Source organism: Dromiciops gliroides, chromosome 3 (assembly GCF_019393635.1).
Source record: "Dromiciops gliroides isolate mDroGli1 chromosome 3, mDroGli1.pri, whole genome shotgun sequence".
Lineage (NCBI taxonomy): Eukaryota > Metazoa > Chordata > Mammalia > Microbiotheria > Microbiotheriidae > Dromiciops > Dromiciops gliroides.
Genome location: NC_057863.1, coordinates 547420308 through 547434575, shown reverse-complemented (window position 1 = coordinate 547434575; position 14268 = coordinate 547420308). Strand labels below are relative to the sequence as shown.

Below are 14268 nucleotides of genomic sequence, written 5' to 3'. Positions count from 1 at the left end.
AAGATGTTTAACATAATACAATATGCATATATAAATTTAATTATTATATTTGATTTTTATTTGAACAGTTTTTCTACATTTGTCTCAACCCAGACAGTCTTTTTTTTTTTTTTAGTGAGGTAATTGGGGTTAAGTGACTTGCCCAGGGTCACACAGCTAGTAAGTGTTAAGTGTCTGAGGCCGGATTTGAACTCAGATATTCCTGACTCCAGGGCCGGTGCTCTATCCACTGCACCACCTAGCTGCCCCCCCCCCCAGACAAACAGTCTTAAATGTGGTTCTTCATCAAGTTTATTTCTGTATCAGGATGTTTTTAAAAATCAGAAGGAAAATGCCTACTCATAAGAGTATGTAGTGAAAAATAGTAGGAGAATTTTACAAACTCTCTTACTCAAAGAGAGAAAGAAATTTATCTTTTATTTTTACCCACCTATCCAAATAAAAAATAGCTAGTTGTGATGTGAAAAAAATGTACTTTTCTAATGAGTTATAAAAAGCAGTTAAATGATAAATGTACTTTAAGTTTGACTGCATATATTGTTTCCTTTTAAACAATATTTATATGTGAACAAGGCAAGAATGCAGTATCTGACAAAAATTGGTAGGAAAACCAGAAAGCAGTTTGATAAAAAGGAGCTATAAAGCAATATCTCAATACATATACCAAGATAGTCAAAATGGATATATGATTTAGACAAAAAAGATAATATTATAAGCAAATTATGGGAACATGGAAAAACTTACCTGTCAGATCTGGATGAGGGAAGAGTTCATGACCAAACAAGTGATATCATGAGAAGTAAATTGGATAATTTTGATTATATGAAATTTAAAGTTTTATACAAATCAAACTATGGCAGCCAAAATTAGGAAAGCTAAAAAAAGAGGGAAAAATTTTATAGCATGTTTCTCTAATAAAACCACATTTCTCAAATATGTAGGTAATTGAGAAAATTTATAAAAACGAGAGCCAATCACCAATTCATTAATGGTCAAAGGGTATAAAATGGCAGTTTTCAAAAGAAGAAATCAAAGCTATCAATAGTCACATGAAAAATGCTCTATCTAAATCACTGCTTTCAGTTTATTACATGAATGAGCTACACTACCCCAAGTTAAACAGCAGGCTCCAAATGGTTACATTATACAAGCTGTGAGGTTTTAAACTTGTGAGAAGGGACAGAAAGGGAATTTTCTACTCATTGCAAAGAAATCCTCACTTAAGCTTCAGTGAGCCAAAAGTACTTAAACCCATGACCCTTCAGCTGGTTGGCCTTAGCCAGACCAATCTCTAGGAGGACCTGGAGTATGTTTTAGCACTGGTCACTCTGTCGCTGAATTACTTTGCCACATTCTGAATGCTCAATTACAGTACATTGCAGACATATTTCTTCTTGAATGCCTTCACCAGTTTCTTTTCATTGTAATCATCAGCAATCCCTTGGACATTAATGAGGGTCTTCTTGCTGTTTCTGCTGAATTCTTATATGGATATAACCCTCAGTTGCTACAAGAAGCAGGTCATCACCCTTACTTACATCAGCAAAGGGGTGGAAAGACTGAAGGTTCTTGATACAGGACATATGATACTATTCCTTTTCCTTGGTGGAAACTGCCTGCAGAAGAGGGAAGCAGGAAAAGGTAGGCAGGCCTAGGGATAGAGCATTGGAAAGCAAGGCATCTCAACAAGAGGTTGCAGAGTCCTCCACAGGGGCTCAGTTACTGGGGTCTCCAAATCATTATGGATTAGAGAAATTAAAATGAAAATAATTCTAGGGCACCATTTCATACCTATCAGTTTGGCTAACCTAACAAAAAAGTAAAATGGAAAATGCTGGAGGAGATATGGAAAAATAGTTAGACTAATGCACTGCTAGTAACATTGAACAATTTGGAACTATGCACATAAATATGCGCGTGTGCTCGCGCTCGCTCGCTCGCTCTAATATATACATATATATGTATATATATTCATCAATCAGAGAATGGCTGAATAAGTTATGGTATGTGATTGTGATGAAATACTATCGTGCTAACAGAAATGAACAAGATGGTTTCAAAAAAACCTGGGGAGACTTACATGAACTCCTGCAAAGTACCTTGGGCAGAACCAGGAGAACATTGAACACAGTAAGTGCAATGCTGCAAGGAAGATCAACTGGTAAAAGACTTAACTACTCTGATCAAGACAATGATCTAAGATAATTCCAAAGGATCCATGATGAAAAATTATATCAACCTCCAGAGAGAGAACTGATGAACTCTGAGTGCAGAATGAAGTATACTTTTCTCATTTTCTTTTCTTCCTTCCTTTTTTTTTTTTGCAACAAGAATATGGAATTTTTTTTTGCTTGATTTCATATGCGTAACTGATATCATATTACTGCTTGCCTTCTCAATAAATGGGGAAAGAAGCAGGAGGAAGGGAAAACATTTAAGACTCAAAATGTTTTAGAAAGTGTTAAAAATGAATAATTTTCAAAAAATATTTTATGTTTAATAAGAATTTCCTGGGAATTCATCAGGACCAAGAGTTTGAAGTCTAGGCTTTTTCCCTCCCCCTGACAGTTCCATTACAACTTGCTCTTTTTCCCTTTCTTGTTCTTCTATTAGTTCAAGTATTTTACATTTTTGCTCTAACTGTATAATAGGTGCTTGATAATTCTTTTTATTTCTCCTGATTTTGCTGTGATTTCACCTTGTTCTTTTGCTATTTTTGTAATTTGATTCTCTGTCCTCTAATCAAATTAGCAAAAGGTTTATTAATTTTATTGGTCTATTCAAAACCATCGACAAATAAGCAAACCTAAAATAAACAGAAAGAGAAACTAAAAATTAGAAAATAAATCAATAAGCCAAAAACCAAAAGCCACAGAAATCATAAAACTAGAATCTGATTCTTTAAATATTTCAGGCCTTTTTCTCCAACATTACTTATATTCAACTGCTTTCATCCATGTTTCTTTCTGTATCTTTAGAAAGAAAACTCTTACTTGTCCTTGTGTTGCTATTTTGTTACTGTTGTCCCTGGTTACTATATTACTTAATATGTCCTATATAACTGTTATCTGGAGGGTTTGAAAGACAATTTATTCAGTTATGATTCCTTTCTAGGAATGCTCTAAATACTTCTTTTTATTGCACATCCAAGCTGAGGTTTTCAAGTTATGTCATGTTGGGCTCCTTCGCTCTATGGAACTCATTTTTCCATTCCCTCTAACAGTTTCTGGTAGAAGTAGAATAGTATTGTATTCGTTTCATTTCCTACTTAGCTGACTCATACTCTTGTCTCCTTTACTGGATCCTTCTCCAGATTATGCCCTCTAATAGGGGCAGGTCGGTGGTACAGTGGATAGAGCACCAGCCCTGGAGTCAGGAGGACCTGAGTTCAAATCTGGCCTCAGACATTTGACACTAACTAGCTGTGTGACCCTGGGCAAGTCACTTAACCCCCATTGCCTAAAACACCCCAACAACAACAGATTATGCCCTCTAACTTTAGGCATTCCTCAGGAGTCTGTTCTGGACCCTCTTCTCTTCTCCCTCTATTTAATTAACTATCTCTCTGCTGATAATTGTGAAATCTACCTTTCTTGCCCCAATATTTCTGATGACCCACAATCTTACATCTACAATTGCCTTTCAGGCATCTTGAACTGGATGTCCTGTAGACAGCTTAAATTCGGTATGTCTGAAACAGAACCTTTCCCTCTAAAGGATCCCCACCCCTACCTTTCCTATTATTGTAGAGGGTAATGCCATCCTCCCAGTCCTTCAGGGTCACAATCTTAAGAGCCTACTTGGATTCCTCATTTTCTCTCACCTCTCCCATATCCAAGCTATTGCCAATACTTGTCAATTTCACCTTTTCAACATCTCTGGAATATGCCCCCTTCTCTCATGGACACTGCTCCATTCTAGTACAGACACTCATCACCTCACACATGGACTGTTACTTTTTTTTTGGGGGGGGGGAGGGAAGCAGAGCAATGAGGGTTAAGTGACATGTCCAGGGTCACACATCTAGTAAGTGTCAAGTGTTTGAGGACAGATTTGAACTCAGGTGCTCCTGAATCCAGGGCCAATGCTTTATCCACTATGTCACCTAGCTACCCCAAACACCTGGACTATTACTATAATAGCCTGTTGGTGGGTCTGTCTGCCTCACATCTCTTCCCACTCCAATCCATCCTCCATTCAGCTACTAAAGTGATATTCTTTTTTGTTTGTTTCTTTGTTTTTTGTGAAGCAATTGGGGTTAAGTGACTTGCCCACGGTCACACAACTAGTAAGTGTTAAGTGTCTGAGGCCAGATTTGAACTCAGGTCCTCCTGACTCCAGGGTTGGTGCTCCATCCACTGTGCAACCTAGCTGCCCCTAAAGTGATATTCTTAAAATGAAGTTCTGGTCACGTCACCTCCTATTCCTTGACCTCCAATGGCTTCCTATTACCTCCAGGAGCAAACACAAAATCCTCTCCCTCCTACCTTTTCAGTTTCCTTACACCTTATGACCCAACATTATTAGTTCCAGTGACACTGCCCTCCTAGCTGTTCTATGAACAAGATTCACTCTCTCTCTGCTCCAGATTTTCTCTGGGAGTCCCCATGCCTGGAATGCTCTCCCTCCTCCATTCCAACTACTGGCCTCCCTGGCTTCTTTTATATCCCAACTAAAATACCAACTTCTATAGGAAGCCTTCCCTAATCCTTCTTAATTCCAATGCCTACTCTCTTGTAATTATTTCCTATTTATCCTATATATAGCTAGCATTGTATATGTTGTCTCCCCTATTTGATTGCAAGGTTCTTGAGGGTAGGAACTATCTTTTGCCTCTTTTTGCACTCCTAGCACTTAGTATAGTGACTGGCACATAGCAGGAGCTTGAATATTGATTGACTAATTGATTGATTGAGATGGTTGGTTATAGAGGAGAGATTGCTACTTCTATGCCATTAGCTCACTGAATTGCTACCCTGATAGGGTTCTTGGTGTTCTAAACCATAAAAATAGCTGGAATCACAATCTCTTACACTTAATTATTATTTTAGAGTGGTTTGAATGAAGATGGCAAAAATTGTCTAGTTCTCAATTTTCTTGGTAACATGACCCAGAATTCCAAGTCTCTTTTTTTCCTGTTTAGAATTTTATTTTCCAAATTACATATAAAAACAAATTTTGACAACAATTTTTTAAAACTTTGTGTTCCAACTTCTCTTCCTCCCTCCTTACCCACCCACCACCCCCAAGAACTCAAGCAATTAAATATAAGTTATATATGAGTAGTCACATTAGCTAGGTTGTGAGAGAAAACAAATAAAAACAAAACTTCAGATTAAGGAACTGTCAAAAAAATATGCTTCAATCTGTTTTCAGATACCATCAGTTGTTTTTTTTTTAAATAAACATTTTTATTTAAAGTAAAAAAAATATAGGTGGGAAATAGCAGTACAGAACTAGAAACAATGGGTCCAAATTTTGGAGAGCAGATCATCTGTTGTAAAGAAAATTATATACATTATAGTAACATGGCAAAATGGGATGCTTTGGAAAGCAGTAGGTTCCCAATCACTAAAGGTCTTCCAAAAGAGCTGAATTATAACTTGTTTGGGTTTTTTAATTTAATGCTGCATTTAAAAAGCAGACAATTTCCATACATAAATCAAAACATGCAAAAAACAGGACTGCATATGAAATTGTGAATTCTATCTCATACCAGTTGCTCAAAGTATAATTCTATAATTTCATTTTTTAAAGTTCTGCTTGTCATGTATTTGATCTTCCCTTGAGTGAATCTGAAATATTACAATGACTCCTTAAGACTATTATTACTAACAAAACCTCCCATTAACCTTACTTTCTTCCTCCCAAATTCTCCCTCCACAATGGGGAAGTGGAGGTTAACCCACACTATGACCACGTCTAAAAATTTTCCTTTTTCCATTTGTTGTCCACACCTTCTGTATGAAAAAGGGTAACATGTTTAAAGTATTTTTAGGTCTCCTGGAGGCTTTGTATTCTTTGTATTCATTAGTTTCAGAATTGTTTTCTCTTTATCTTGTCCTTATACTGGTTTAATTTCTTCTCACTCTGCTTATTTTGCATCAATCAGTTCATACTAGCCAGGATTCAATGAAGTCTCACCACTTCCTATAATGAAACAATATTTGTTGAACCATTTTCCCAATTATCTAAGGCTCTCTAAAAGACCTTACTTACCACTTAACTTTTAATCCCTACATTAGGATAAGGACATGTTTTTGTGATGACTCTTACCTCCCCAGTACTTTCACCTTCTTAATGAAGTGTACCCTGTTCTCACCATTAACCTTAGTTTTACATACTTCTATACGAAAAATTTTTACATCTATAATCAAGCTCCTTTCTGTATTTATATACCCCTTTCATGTACTCCAATTATGTGAAATAAAAAGGTTCACCTTTCCTTTCTATTATTTTTTTTTTACCTGCCCTTGGTCTTATCACTCTTCAAACCCTTAAACTAGAGCTAGTCCAGCCCCCTACCACCAACATCCTCTGAAGACATTAAGGTTCTAAAGGCCTACCAAAAGTTTCTTCCTCCCCCATCCCCATTAAAATGTTAGCACTAAACTGATTCAACCATTCTGGAGAGCAATTTGGAACGATGCCCCAAAGGGCTATGGGACTGTGCATACCCTTTGGCCCAGTAATAACACTACTAGGTCTGTATCCCAAAGAGATCATAGAAAAGGGAAAAGGACCCACATGTACAAAAAATGGGGAATGACTGAACAAGTTGTGGTATGAATGTAATGGAATACTATTGTGCTATAAGAAACGATGAGGAGGAGTTCAGAGAAACCTGGAAGGACTTGCATGAACTAATGATGAGAGATGAGCAGAACCAGAAAAACATTATACACAGTATCATCAACAACTGTGATAGACTAGATTCCTCTCACCAATACAACGGTACAAGAGAGTTCCAAAGGACTCATGATGGAAAAGGCTCTCCAAATCCAGAAGGAAAAAAAACTGGAATATGGATGCTGATTGAACCATATTATTTTTTTTGGTTTTGGTGCTGTTGTTTTTCTTTTGAGGTTTTTCCATTTTTGCTCCGATTCTTCTCTCATAACATGACTAATGCAGAAGTATGATTAATGTGTGTGTGTATATATATATATATATATATATATATATATATAGTCTATATCAGATTACCTGCTGTCTAGGGGAGGAGGGAGGGAGAAAAATTTGGAATTGGAAATCTTATATAAAGAAATGGTGAAAGCTTTCTCTGCATGTAACTGGAAAATAATAAAATACTTTTTTTTTTTAAAGAAATGATGAGCAAGCAGTTTTCAGAAAAACCTGGACTTAAGTGGACTGATGCTGAGGGAAGTGAGCAGAATCAGGAGAACATTGTACACCAATGTTGTGTGATGATCAACTGTGATAGACTGACTTAGCTCTTCTTAGCGATACAATGTTCCAAGACAATTCCAAAGGACTCATGATGGAAAATGCTCTCTGCATCCAGAAAAAAAAGCACTGTGTAATCTGAATTAGATTGAACCATATTGTTTTCTACTTTTTTTTTCTTTTAAGTTTTTCCCATTTGTTCTACTTCTTCTTAAACATGACTAATACAGAAATTTTTTAGGGGATTATACGTATGCAACCAAATTTGGAAATGAAAATCTCAAAAAGCAAAATGTTGAAAAATCTTATATATAACTGGAATTTTAAAGAATGCTTTTATGATTTAAAAAAAAGTTAGCACTATCATACAACTCCTTTTAATTATTCCAATAAATTGACCTTTTTAGACTTCACTAAACTCATTTGTTTCTTCTATTCCAAACTTTTTCCTTAGCTCTGGTCTTTCCACCAAAAATTCTTTCAAATCTTCTACTGTATTAAATGTCCACTTTTTCCCATATCGGATCATACCAAGTTTTGCAGGATAGCTCATTCTTGGTTGTAAATCCAATTCTTTTGCTTTTCTAAATATTGTATTCCAAGATTTCCTCTCATTTATAGTTGAAGCAGCCAAGTCTTGTGTGATCCTAACTGTAACTCCTTGGTACCTGAACTGCTTCATTCTGGATTCTTGTAGTATTTTCTCTTTGACTTATAGGTCATGAATTTTGACTATTACATTCCTGGGAGTTTTTATTTGGGGATTTATTAGAGGAGGTGACCTATGAATTTTTCTATATTTATTTTGCCTTCTTTTCCTATTAAATGTGGGCAGTTCTCACTTAGGATTTCTTGAAATATAGCATCCAAGCTTTTTACTAGATCAATGTTTTCAGGGAGCCCAATAATTTTTAAATGATCTCTTCTTGACCAGTTTTCCAAGTCAGTTGTTTTTGATACCAAATACCTTACATTTTCTTCTTCCAGCTTTTCAACCTTTTCATTTTGTTCTAATATTTCTTGCTGTCTTGAGGAGTCATTGATTTCTATTTGGTGTACCCTTGTTTTCAAGGACTCTATTTCTTGGGTAACGTCTACTACTTTGTCTTCTAAGTTATTTATTCTATTTCCAATTCGTTCCTCCAGATTTTTTATTTCATTTTTTATCTCTTCCTTCATTACTTGTAGGAATTCACGTAGTCCTTGTGGAAAATCCACATTTTCCTTTGAATCTCTGTTTACCTTTGTTATGGAGTTGCTTTCTCCTTCAAGAGCATCTCTAGATTTAATACTGGATGATGTTTTCATCTTTAATGTAGTCATCTCTCCAAGTTTAGTTTCAGAATTGAGATTTTGTGCTAAGGCATGGCTATGTCCCCTCATAGGCTTCAGGGTGGGTTGGCTGCAGGGTCTTGCTCTCAATCCCTTGGATTCTTGCACTGACTTCCACATCCTGGGATTAAGTGTCTGAATCTTTAAGGTTTAGTTGTCAGGAAAGAAACTCAGACCACCTAGGTCAGGAGTATCCTGGGGTATGATGGCTGTGGGTGCCTACTACACGTCAGTCCTCTAGCACTTCCAAGTTCTCCACCCTAAGGTTTTTGTTTTTTTTTTTACAATGGAAAAAGTCCTCTTGATTCTTTGCTTTTGCAGGCTACAGTCTTGACTAAACTGGGAGATTTCTTTCCATACCAGAGTTTTCTATTCCCTGGTTGATTTTTCAGTTCTCAGGTAGATGTCACTGACTCATAGTTTCTCACTGGATTTCACTGTAGAAAGGACTTCAGAGATTGTTGAAGTAGATACTCAGGAGGTAGGTGGTCTGCCTTCAGTCTCAAAATCCAGACAGCCAATCCTAGATGGTAACTTGTTGGAAATGTTGGAAGGAATTCTTGTCCAGAAATGGGTTTTGCTTAGATGACCTCTTCAAACTATGAGTCTCTTTAACTATTCAAAAGGAGTCATCCTAAAAGTTCCTCTTCTCTCTGGTGTCACAGGAATCCCGATTCCTTTCTCTCCAATTTAAAACTTCCAGGATGTTGTTCAACACATGGAGAGATTAAATAACTTGGCCACATCCTTACTATTAAGAAGCTCCCAGTCATGGGGCAGCTAGATGGCGCAGTGGATAGAGCACCGGCCCTGGAGTCAGGAGTTCCTGAGTTCAAATCCGGCCTCAGACACTTAACTAGCTATGTGACCCTGGGCAAGTCACTTAACCCCAATTGCCTCACTAAAAAAAAAAAAAAAAAAAAAAAACAAGCTCCCAGTCAGTTACATGTCAAAGATCTACCATCAGTTCTTTCTCTGTAGATGGATTGCAATTTTCATAAGTCCTTCAGAGTTATATTGGATCACTGCATTGCTGAAAATAACCATGTGCTTCCCAGCAAATCATCTTACACTATTGCTGTTATTTTGTATATAGTACATTTCACTCTGCTTCAGTTCATGTGATCTTTCCAGGTTTTTCTGATAGCGTTCTTTTTATCATGACTTTTACATAGTACCTTAAACTTGACAAAGAATTTTCTTCACAATAGTCCAGCAAAGTCGGTACCACACGTTTTGCCTTTATAGTCAATCATCTTAACTATTTCCCTCCATCCTATTCCCTTTTAATGATATTGACTATTTTCTATCTTCTTTTAACCTATTCCTCCTCAAAAGTGTTTTACTTCTGACTGTCTCCTCCCCTGCTTTGCAGTCCCTTTTTTCACCCTTCCCTTCTTATCTTCTTCCCCTCCTACTTTTCCAGTAGGGTTAAATTTATTACTCCTCCCATTTAGATGTGAATGTTATTCCCTCCTTAAGTCCACTGATGAGATTACGTTCTGCTTCTAGAATATCAGGGCAATTTTCCCTCACAATTTCATGGAAGATGATGTCTAAACTCTTTCCTTGATCATGGTTTTTAGGCAGTACAATGATTTTCAAATTATCTCTCCTGGATCTATCTATTTTCTAGGTCAGCTGTTTTTCCAAGGAGATATTTCATATTGCCCTCTAGTTTTTTAGTCATTTGGATCTGCTTTACTGTGTCTCAGTTTCTCATAAAGTCACTAGCTTCCATTTGTTCAATCCTAATTCGTAGGCAATAATTTTATTCAGAGTTTTTTTAATCTTTTCCATTTGGCTTTTCAGGCTGTTGATTTTTTTCTCATGACTCTCCTGCATCAATCTCATTTCTCTTTCCATTCTTTCCTCTACCTCTCTAAATCTTCCTTGTATCTCTCCTACTTTCTTCTCAAAGTCCCCTTTGAGCACTTCCATGGCCTGAGACCAATTCATATTTTTCTTGGCAGCTTTGGATGGCCTGAGGTTGTTATCCTCTTCTGAGGGTGCACCTTGATCTTCCTTGTTGATAAAGAAATTTTCTATACTTCTCAACTTTCTTTGCTTACTCATCTTGCCGTCTTTTACTTGACTTCTAACTCCCTCTTACAATGGGACCCTACTTACAAGCTACACTGTCCCAAGCTCCAGAGGATCGCAGGTGTTTTGGTTTTAGGCCCCTGGCCTGTTCTCTGGTCCAAAGATGACCTCAAGCCAAATTGTTAATTAACCAGCCAGCAGAATTTTCTGTGCTGTGGTTCTTTTTAGCTCTGACAAGCCTGTGCAGGCCCGCCCCCCCCCAGCCAGTCATTCAGCCCTCTCACCCGACTGTAGGCTTAGTTACAGAAGACGCTGGGGCTGCAGCTGATTTGGAGGCTTGGGGGCAAGTTCCTTTGGCGCAGCGTGCCTGCCTGAGGTTTGTTTTGGTAGGATCACAGGGTCAGACTCTTCTCACAGCCCAGTATGGCCCTCACTAATCTGTCTTTAGCTGGAACATAATCTCAGCCTGTCTTTTTGTGTGTTTTATTGCTGTTTTCAGGGTAATTATGTCAGGAGCTCTCCCAATGGTCTCTTTTTTTTTTTTTTTTTGCAGGGCAATGGGGGTTAAGTGACTTGCCCAGGGTCACAAAGCTAGTGGCAAGTGTCTGAGGCCGGATTTGAACTCAGGTACTCCTGAATCCAGGGCCAGTGCTTTATCCACTGTGCTACCCAGCTGCCCCCTCCCAATAGTCTCTTAAAAGTAGGGGTGCAATCATTTTTTTAAAAAAATACTAAAATATTAGACAGTAAGAAACAAATAATCCATTTACTCTGGTACTAACTTGCAACCTCACAGATATCATATGAGTAATGCAAAAAGTGCCATATTGGGGGCAGCTAGGTGGCGCAGTGGATAGAGCACTAGCCCTGGAGTCAGGAGGACCTGAGTTCAAATCCGGCCTCAGACACTGAACATTTACTGGCTGTGTGACGCTGGGCAAATCACTCAACCCCAACTGCCTCACAAAAAAAAAAAAAGGGGGGGGGGGAAGGGGGGCAGCTAGTTGTCGCAGTGGATAGAGCACCGGCCTTGGAGTCAGGAGTACCTGAGTTCAAATCTGGCCTCAGACACTGAACACTTACTAGCTGTGTGACCCTGGGCAAGTCACTTAACCCCAATTGCCTCACTAAAAAAAAAAAAGTGCCATATTTCCCACCCACAGGTGACAGAATTAGAGGATTTTTTTTTTTTTATGATTTGGATAGTCAATTCCTTCATTTCACAGCATAAGATGAGACCAAGAGAAGGGAAATGACTTATTAAAGTTCACAGAGCAAATTAATGACTCAGTCATAATTTAGAATCAAGTTTCCTGAATTTCATCCCACAGGTTACTCAAATGGTATTAAATAAGGTCTATTGGAAAGGAATTAACTTCATTCAAGAGGCAAAATTCCTAACCTGTAATTCACAGGATAATAGCAGGTAATCATTACATAGCACACCTGCAGAAAGTATAATACCAAAAGAGCTGACAACAATAGTATTAATTCCAAGTCTCCATACAGCTCCTAGAAAAAATGAAAATTCACTTTCCAATTTAGAAATAGGAAGAATAGGAAAAACATTAATGTAATATTTAGCTATAATATTTACCATATCCTCTACACTGACACAATATGGTACAATGGAAAAAAAGCTTTGTCCTTGGGATTATCAGATTTAGAGTATGGAAAAGACCTTAAAATTTTAACCAGTTTTTCTGACTTAAAATACAGGCCTTTTTCTACTTATATCATTCTGCCTCTGAAACAAAAATAATTGACTTTAAAGGTCCTTACATGTTTAAAATGTAGTTGAAGACCCTCATTGGTGTACTATATCTGGGCAATAGCTCAAAGCCTTCATTTTATCAATGAGGAAATAGAAAAGGGTTAAGGTGATACCATAGTGTGGTAAAATTAGAATTTGGCTGACTCGTTTCCGAGGGGCCACACCTGGCCTGCCCTGAAGTTATGTATGCTACTGAGGTCAGAAGGAGAAGCCTCTCTCCATAGGCAGTTTTTGAAGGACCTCCCCTTTTGGGGGAGGAAAATAGGACGCTCGCTGAGGGGAGGCTGAGTCTCTTCCAGAGCTCTCACTCTTCTTCCTTCTTCCTCCCTGGCAGTGGCCTGAGCAGGAGCAGCAGCAGCTGAGTCACTCGAGCTTTGTTGTAAGTTGTGTTTTCCATGGAAGCTACAAGCTCCAGGTGGTAAATTACTCTGCTCTTTCGAATAAACTTAGGTTAGAGATAGGAGGATTAAGCATATTTCCTTTTCCCTATTTCCTTGTCTTTGATTTTATTAATTTCACCTTTGCCGTTTACTTTATTCTCCCTAATAAAACATCTGTGGAACAGAGGCTGTAAAGCTCCTTTCTTATTGACCTGGGAGAAATATCTAAAAAGGCAGTTTTGGAGGAGAGGGAGCTTTAAACCTAGAGGTCCCTCATTATCTCCAGGACCCCAATATTTATGCAAGCCACCCAATTAACTCTTCATATATTAAATTTGGCCCCCACAATAGGTAAATTAGGAAAGGAAGGAATGGTCTAGTTTTCAGATCTTTGGAAAAGAGAAGTTTATGACCAAACAAGAGATAGAGAATTTTATGAAACACAAAATGGATGATTTTGATTACATTAAATTAAAAAGGTTTTGTACAAACAGAAGCAATGCATCCAAAATTAGAAGGGAGGCAGAAAGCTGGGAAACAATTTTTATGGCCAGTACTTCCAATAAAGACCTCATTTCTAAAATATGTAGGGAACTTAATCAAATTTATAAGAATCCAAGTCATTCCCCAATTGAGAAATGGTCAAAGGATATAAACGGGCAGTTTTCTGATGAAGAAATCAAAGCTATCTATTGCCACATGAAAAAATGCTCTAAATCACTATTGATTTAAGAAATTCAAATTAAAACAACTCTGAGGTACCACCTGACACCTATCAGATTGGCTAATATGACAAAAAAAAGAAAATAATAAATGTTGGAGAAGCTGTGGAAAAATTGGAACGCTAATGCATTGTTGGTGGAGCTGTGAACTGATCTAACCATTCTGGAGAGCAATTTGGAATTATGCCCAAAGGGCTATAAAGCTGTGCATATCCTTTGACCCAGCAATACCACCTTTGGGTCTTTTCCCCAAAGAGATCATAAAAAAGGGAAAAGGACCCACATTGTACAAAAATATTTATAGCTGCTCTTTTTGTGGTGGCAAGAAATTGGAAATTGAGGGGCTGCCCATCAATTGGGGAATGGCTGAACAAGTTGTGATAGATGAATGTAATGGAATTCTATTGCGCTGTGAGAAATGATGTGCAGGAGGAGTTCAGAGAAAAGTGGAAGAACTTACATGAATTGATGCTGACAGAGAAAAGCATAACCAGGAGAACATCGTACACAGTATCATCAACATTATGTGTTGATCAACTGTGACAGACTAGATTTTACAATGGTAAAAGAAAGTTCCAAAGAACTCATGATGGAAAAGGCTCTCCAAATC

The 14268-nt window shown here is 37.6% G+C and overlaps 1 protein-coding gene and 1 pseudogene across 3 annotated transcripts in view; both read right to left on the bottom strand.

Annotated features, from left to right (window-relative positions):
• Nucleotides 1-14268, bottom strand: part of UVRAG (UV radiation resistance associated) — a 372875-nt gene that overhangs the window by 198101 nt on the left and 160506 nt on the right. The gene's annotated exons all lie outside the window — the stretch shown is intronic.
• LOC122746185 lies at nucleotides 1221-1583 on the bottom strand (annotated as a pseudogene).